At 39.5% G+C, this 8,254-nt stretch overlaps 1 pseudogene; it reads left to right on the forward strand.

Annotated features, from left to right (window-relative positions):
• The first annotated feature begins 6,300 nt into the window (after positions 1 to 6,300).
• LOC110203832 (fructose-bisphosphate aldolase A pseudogene) lies at positions 6,301 to 7,394 on the forward strand (annotated as a pseudogene).
• Positions 7,395 to 8,254: the final 860 nt, after the last annotated feature.

The following is an 8,254-nucleotide window of genomic DNA, read 5'->3' on the forward strand; positions in this document are numbered from 1 at the left end:
AGGGTAGATGTGGGGGTGGAATTGGAGGAAGAAGAAGAGATGAATAAAGTATTTGAGGAAAAGCTTAGAATTGTAGAAGAAGAGGTTATATATGCAAGACCTATCACACCTTCCACACCATTAAGACCCCCACCCTCATATGGATCAGGCTCATATAGAGAAGATAATGAGGAAACAAATAAAAATCAAAAAAGCCATAAAAAACATTGTAAAGGGTTATTAGAAGAAGCAATCATAAAAGCAGAGGAAAAAGGAGAGGAAGTACCCATGGAATTAAAATTAGCTGTGCCAAAAACCATGCTATTTCCAGTACATGAAGAGGAAGATATAAATAACCCAGGTACAAAAATCAGAGTTCATAGACAGTTCGAATTTAAATTGTTAAAGGAATTAAAACAGGCTTCAGTTAATTACGGACCTAATCGTCCCTATGTACAAACATTGTTAGACTCAGTATCCAATACAGCATTAGCCCCATATGATTGGTGTTCTATAGTAAAAACATGTCTTGATCCTGGAGATTATTTCATATGGAAGTCAGAATACTTTGAGCAATGCCAAGAACAAGTAAAATATAACAACAGAACAGGAGTTCCTATTTCTTTCGAACAATTAACAGGAACAGGAAGATGCAGAGAATTGCAGGAACAATTTCAATTTCCCCTTCAAATGCCTCAGAATAATGATAATAGCCAATTCGTGTTAAAGGCTTTCTAACAAGCCTCCAATTCCCTCTCTCTGTGTCATTAAGTGCCCACCACGTCATTCAGGCAGAGACTTCTTGGGGCTGCAGCTAGGGAAGCAACAAATTGTAAAACTCCTTTCCCTGTGGGTCTAGGCCTGGCCAGCCTGGACTTACAGTGAAAAGTTAGATACAGGTAAAAAACATCTTAGCAGATTCTGGAGGTTTTGCTATTAATCATTAAGAAATTGGGAAATTGTTCATTTGGGCACTGTTGGAGAAAACTTCTGAGACTGGGGGTAATTCCAGAAAGCTTTACAGGGAGGTAACCTTAATATGACTATAGGAGAAACGATCCAGAGATGTCAGGATATAGGAACCACACATTTTCAGGCACAAGTGATGGCAGCAGCATTTAATAATACTTCAAGGACTCAACGAATATTAAAATGCTCTAATTGTGGGAAACCAGGTCACATAAAAAGAAAATGTAAGACACACAAAAGGACACCACCAAATGTTCCCAGTACGCCCTGTCCCAAATGTTGCTGTGGTAATCAGTGGGTTTCTCAATGTAGATCTTTTAAGAGGAACAGAAGGGTTTGGAAGTACAGGGATGTTTTGGCATAGAACTATGACAGATGCCAGACCTACATTAAAAACAGAAGTACAGGGAAGAAAGTATGAAGGGTTAATAGACACAGGGGCTGCCAAATTAGTCATTGGCATACGGGTCTGGCTTAGGGAATGGCTATTGAATCAAGGGAATGTAGTATTGCAAGGCATAGGAGAAATAGCTGCGCCGGCTCAGAGTGCTCACTTGGAAAGCAGAAGGACAGCAAGGAAAATTTCGACCATATGTGTTATCACACATTCCTTGTTGCCTTTGGGGAAGAGATTTACTGAAACATGTGAATGTCACTATAAGTAGTAAGAATTTTTGTAGAGGTCACAGCTGAAGGTAAAAGAACAGTAAAAGTTCCAAAAATAACTTGGAAAGAAGGGCCTCCCCATATGGGTAGACCAGTGACTGCTTAATCTAGAAAAAATCAGGGCTCTTCAACAGATAGCAGAGGAACAAATAGCTGCAGGACGTATAGAACCATTCACGAGTCCCTGGAACTCTCCAATATTTGCCATTAAAAAGAAGTCAGGAAAGTGAAGGATATTGAAGATCTCAAACAGATAAATCATGGCATGGAAGAACATATTAAGAAACCTTTGGAACTTAGAAAAGTATTGACCAGTTATAGATAAGTAGTTTAAGCAGCCAGAAGGTGCATCTTTGTAAAGAATTGATTAAAGTAGACCAACTAAAAGCAGCTGGAAAAAGAGAATTGTTATTGGATACCACATACAGGGACTTTTAAATACCCAAAGGTTGAATTTAGATGTCATGAAAATAATATTATAGCACTAGAAGATACAATACAGTCCAGAACAGGGATCCCTATTACTATGGAATGCTTGACAGGAAAAGAGATCAAAAAAACTTTTAACAACAAAATAAGAGGTACAGACAGCTTAGGTTTTTCCTTAAAAACATGATTTTCAAAAGGTAATTCACTTGTATATAGGATATTTTTCCTTCTTTTAATGGGGAGAGAGAAAACAGTAGGAAAAGACCTTCATAACAACAGATTTGGAAAGGTTTCTTTCGTAAGAACTCATTCATAGCTAAGATGGAATTCTCCTTTGTTCTCCTCTATTCCTAGTCTTTACATACTTCATATCATCACTGTATGTTTCACAAGTAGAAGGGAAAAGCAGCTTTCAAAACGTTATTACTAACAACTGGTGGAGGTATAAGCAAAAAAGTTAGGATCTGGTTATGGTTCTTATAGTGTGTACCTTGTCATGAGGTGGAAAAAAATAATTTGAGTTATTTGTCCACTCTTACAGATTTATTTCACCCCTCCAAGAAAGCAAGATCACATATAATTGCCAATCTTAGCTAATTAAGATGCTCTACATTAGAGTAACATGAGTGGCATAACTTAAGATTGAGGGGTATTGGGAAAGCTGTATAGGAAACCTCATGCTTTCTCCTACTCCTGAATCTGTTTGAGTTTTGACCGTTCAGAAGCATAGATTTTTTTCAAAAGGAAAAAAAGCCTTATAGGAAAGTTTATTATGTAATCCCTAAATGTATTACCAGAGCATATACAGAGCTGCAAGAACAGTTACAATTGGTCTACCCAAGAGGAAAAAATGAATGTTTCAGATGCTGCCTTTGATTCTATGAACAGCCAGGGCCCCACACCCATTTGTTCACCAACATTTTTAGAGAGGTGGAAAGTTCAAGCAGCTGAAATGAATGATGATGAAGTAGATAATGAAATTGTACTTAGACTACCACCAATTGTTAACAAGAAAGTAACACCATTGATTCAGACTCCACAATAACCACTGTGCTTGATCTTACACATGCTACCTCTGGCAGTACAGGATTGGATTTAAGCTCTATTATACCTAAGGAAATCTATAATGAAGTAGTTTCCATTCCCACAGGTGTATACAGTCTACTTCCTCCTAGAACTGTAGGAGTTATACTGGGTAGAAACTCACAATCACTTCGTTACCTCATGGTTATGTTGGGGAAATAAGAGTAAAGCTATATGCTTTTCCTGCTACTACTACAGCTGTTTCTACTCCATTATCATCAGTTTTTGCAGAGCTTCCTTTGTCCTTAAAGTGGTATCTAGCTCAGCTCCTTTTGTAATTGCTGCCGGGCCTGCTACCAGTCTTCCTCGGGCTGAATAATCCTATTCTGTCAGTCTTGAAAAATCAAAGATCATTTTGCTCAAGTAAAGCTTGTTTAGGATCAAGATGGTAACATTTCATAATGCCTATCCAGAACTTCTCGGGTTTTTTTCCCCTCTGAATGTGGCTGTGGAGAAAAACTTATGAAAGCTGCTTTTTGCCTAATTTTTGCCTAAACATTCTTCTGATTAACGGGACACAGCAGGCAGTGTATATGAAATGACTCAGCATTTCAATGGTATCAAAGAACACCTTCATGTAGTAAAGAGGGATATTGAACATTTAATACAGCGAAATATGCCATCAAATGAAAGAGCAAAATGCCCAGAACTATCAGCATTTCCATCTTGTTTAATCTACAACACACTTTTTAATGTTTGTAGTAGTACAGACGATGTTATTCATTGGTTGGGACTCAGCAGGAAGCTACACCTACACCCCAAAGGTCTTCCACTCCAGACATGGCCATATTCTCTTATCTTTCATCACCTTCCTTGCCAGCACAATCTCCTTTAGCCACACCTGCATCATCATCAATAGCACTATCAGTTAGCTGTGGTCTCTTTTGCATGGCCCCCACCCAGGTAATACAGAACTGCAAATTCCAGCTACCCCTGTTATTAAAAGTAGCGGCAACAGAAAATGAAGAACAAAAGACTCAAAAGAGTCGTGTGGAAGGACCCAAAACACAATCATTGGTTTAGGCCAGAAAAATCGCTAACCTGGGGGTGAGGGTATGCTTCTATCTTTCCAGATGGCGCAGAAGGGCCAATGTGGGTTCCTGAATGAAGCATCTGAATCTGTGCTCGAAGTGACCCAGAAACTCCAGACACTTGGATTGCAAAACCAGCACAGAGATAAAAGAACAAGAAGGGAGCATCCGAGACAATGGAGGAGGACAACAAAGACAGAGGATAATGATGCTGCAGTTGACCACTCTGGAGGCAAAAGACTGTGCAGCTTTGGACATATGTTAATAATCCTCCATGGTCTAGACTACCTAATTGGGAGGATAAAGTGACTGGCATTGTGCCTGTAGGACAAGCAGCAGCAGTTTTGGAGTTATGTTTGCATTGCTTACCATCTTGCAGGGATTGACGGAACGGAAGATGTTATGGGAAACATTGTGTTGAGCAGGAAAATGTTACCTATTCTACGTTAGTGTCTCCTATGGGGGTGGTATGGAATATATCTATGTCTTTTGAATCTATTGGAGATAAATTTAGATCCATATAATTCTGGTGTTGTTGGATAGAGAAAATCATTTGGAAGGTACTTTTGCTTCTGATTTGACATGCTTACTCAACAGATTCATTGTGCTATTTGGGGTATTGTAGCCCTTGTATCACTTATTGCCTCATCAATGTCATTTGCAACAGATTTAAGCTTGGAATGTATCATTGGCGCAGTGTTGAATTTATTGGAGATTTTTGATTCTGATTTGTCTTTTGCTAACAGTCATTTCCCAGGGACTCAACCCCAGAACCCAGCTCGAGAAATTTTGGAAAATTGGGCATAACCAATATATTTGATAAATGTACCTGCTTTACTGTTTCATCTGTTTTCATGCATTGCTTGTTATATCTCATTATTGCTTGTTATATTCTACGGCAATAAGTAACGCATGGGTCAAATCTTTGGGGTACATATGTTCATCACCTTAAGTCAATTTCAAAAACAAAAAAGGGGAGTTGTTGAGGGCCAGGGCTGAAGAGTCTAATATGGAATAAGGAATTTAGGTCAGAGCTTGACTCTTTGCTTTCCCTACCCTTAAAGGGCTCACTTATTCAGAATATTTGGCTCACCAATATCCTGTGCCTGGGAGGTGTTAGAACACTCTGACCATTGACCCTTGATGGCAAGCAGGTGTGAACAATTAAGGATGCACATCGGGACTGGGATTAGTCATGTAAGAACAGTGGGAATGCCTCTGGGATGATTGTTAGCTTTCAGTATTAAAACTGGACCCTCAGAATAATAAATGGCTCAGTCTTTCACTGACCCACCTGGCCTACGTTTCCTCACTGCACACTCCTGTGTTTGATGCAACACTTAGTCGCGGGCGACATATATTTATATGTAAAGAGGTATAAATTTTAAATGTTGTTTGTCCTTCCTTTTAAAAGAGGACCAATGACATCATGGGGTGATGTTCTAACTTGCGTGTGAAGTAGAGGCAAGATTACACAGTCATCAAAGTCAAGATGACTAGCGATGGCCCAGGATGCAATATATGTTGTTGCTGTTTGATCAAGCTCTAAGCACTATGTCGGCCACCTTCATAGCTGTTGTGACAAACTGTTCTCATCCATCCATTTTACCAGGGGAAGTCTTCACATGCTTGGGGTAGACATCCCCTTAACTCAGTGACGGTTTTGGGACCCTTTAACCTGGTTTAGCCAGTCTGCCCAGGAGACCAGAAAAAGATGAATTAATCAGTCCTCTTAAATAAGGAAACTACATTGTGATTAAAGAGGCTATAGACAATGAGCAATAACAACAGTATAATGATGAAATTCATAAAGGAAATGTAAGCTAACTTTTCATAGCATATTTTTAGTATCATAATTGCACACTTTAATGTTGCTCTCACAAACTGGTTAAACATAAAAGATAAAAAAGAAAATGCAGAACTAAATCACTGGAAAAGCTACTTCTGAAAGAATTAGCAATCTTCTAAATTTAAATGGAAACATTAATGAAAATACCTCTTTTACAACGTACACATTATTAGTGAACTTTAATTCAATAAAAACAGTAATTAATAAAAGGAAGAAATGCAAAAGACAGGATTGGCAGAAGCTCAGTTCTCGACCGGCTTTCTGCTGGAAACTACCAGCACAGCCAAGGAAAACATGCCTTGCCAATACTCAGCATTGACAACAGAGCAAACGAAATAACTGTCTCATATAGCTCATCAAATTATTGCTCCGGGCAAGAGAATCTTGGCAGCAGATGAGTCCACTGGTAGCACTGCAAAGCCACTGCAGCCCATTGGAGCTGAGAACACAGAGGAAAATCATCACCTTTGTAGGGCATTACTTCTGACAGCAGATGATCGAGTGAACTCCTGCATTGGAGGTGTTATCTTTTTCCATGAGACACTTTACCAGAAAGCCGATGGTAGTCGTCCCTTCCCCAATGTCATAAAGGCATAGGGTGGCATTGTGGGCATCAAGGTGGACAAAGGTATAGTGGTCCTGGTAGGGACCAAGGTCTGGAAGGGCTGAGTGAGCGCTGTATCTAGTAGAAGAATAATGGAGTTGACTGCCAAGTGGTACTGTGTACTGAAGATTGGGGATAATACACCTTCCCCACTTGCCATCATGGAGAATGCCAATGTGCTAGCCTGATATGCCAGCAGAATGGCATTGTCTCCATTGTGGAGCCAGAGATCCTTCCTGATGGAGAACGTGATTTGAAGTGTCATCAGCATGTCACTGAGAAGGGACTGACTGCTGTCTACAAAGCTCTGAGTGGCCTCCATGTCTATCTGGCAGGGACCTTGCTGAAGTTTAACATGTATCACCCCTGTACCCAGAAGTGTTCACATGAGATTGCAATGGCCACTGTCATTGTCCTTTGCCAGACTGTGCCTCTTGCAGTCACTGTAACCACCTTCCTATCTGGGGGTCAGAGTGAAGAAGATGCCTCCATCAACCTCAATGTCATCAACACCTACCCCTTGCACATGCCATGGACCCTGACCTTTTATTATGGCCAAGCTTTGCAGGCATCTGCCCTCAAGACTTGGGGTGGAAAGAAAGAAAATGTCCAGGCTGCCAAGAGGAATATATTAAGCGGGCCACCCTAATAGCCAAGCTGCTCAAGGCAAGTATACTCCAAGTGGAAAGTCAGGAGGGGCAGCCAGTGAGTCTCTCTTTGTCTCTAACCATGCCTACTAAGTAAGTCAAGGCCTTCCACCTTGGTATGCCCTAACACTCCAGGCCAACCCTCACAGTCAAAAAGGCTGAGATCCCAGAGCTATGTGCTGACCTCTCCCATCACTCCTAACTTGTGTGGTGTTGTTGCTCTCTGGTGAATCTAGTGACCCCTCCTCAGCCCACTTTTTCCAATAAACAACTATTTAACAAAAACAAACAAAAAAAAGACACACGATTAAAAAGTGGCTTACTTATGATATCCTGACTAATGAATGGTCCAAATTACAGAAACGTAATAACAGTTAAAGCAGTCTTTAAAGGAAAAAAATTATACGTCTGAAAACATATATGTTAACAAAATTTTTGTAAACACAGCACTAATGAACTGGGTTCACAAGTTGAAAAAAAACTAGGAAATTTAAAAAAATTAAAAAGCAAATATGCGCAAAGGAAACATTAAAGGAGAAATAGATTTTTTAAAAAAAGAAACAATGTAACTACATAAGAAATAAAAGTAGAGTTAGAAAATACTTGAAATCTTATAAACCCTTTAAATTTTTAAAATTAATTTATTTTTAGTTTTCAACATTCACTTCCATAAGCTTTTGTGTTTTAAATTTTCTCCCTCCCTCTCCTCTCTCCTTAATTCCACAGAACTAGTCATCCTCCCAAGTCACTCAGATTTAAACTACGTGTCACCTTTTACTCTTCCATTTCTCACCCTACCTTGCTATATTCAATGTTTTGCTAAATCTACCTAAATAAATTCTATTTTCCTATATAAATCACATCTCTTGCAGATAGCAGTTATTTTCAAATACCGTTACAACGCTGATGAAGGCCCTCATTATCTCACACCTATGCTAAGGCAATAACCTGCTATTGGTCTGTCTGCTGAGTTTTTCCCTACTCCAAACCATCCTCC

The sequence above is a fragment of the Phascolarctos cinereus genome, unplaced genomic scaffold (genome assembly GCF_003287225.1).
Source record: "Phascolarctos cinereus isolate Bilbo 61053 unplaced genomic scaffold, phaCin_HiC Scaffold_11;HRSCAF=466, whole genome shotgun sequence".
Classification (NCBI taxonomy): domain Eukaryota; kingdom Metazoa; phylum Chordata; class Mammalia; order Diprotodontia; family Phascolarctidae; genus Phascolarctos; species Phascolarctos cinereus.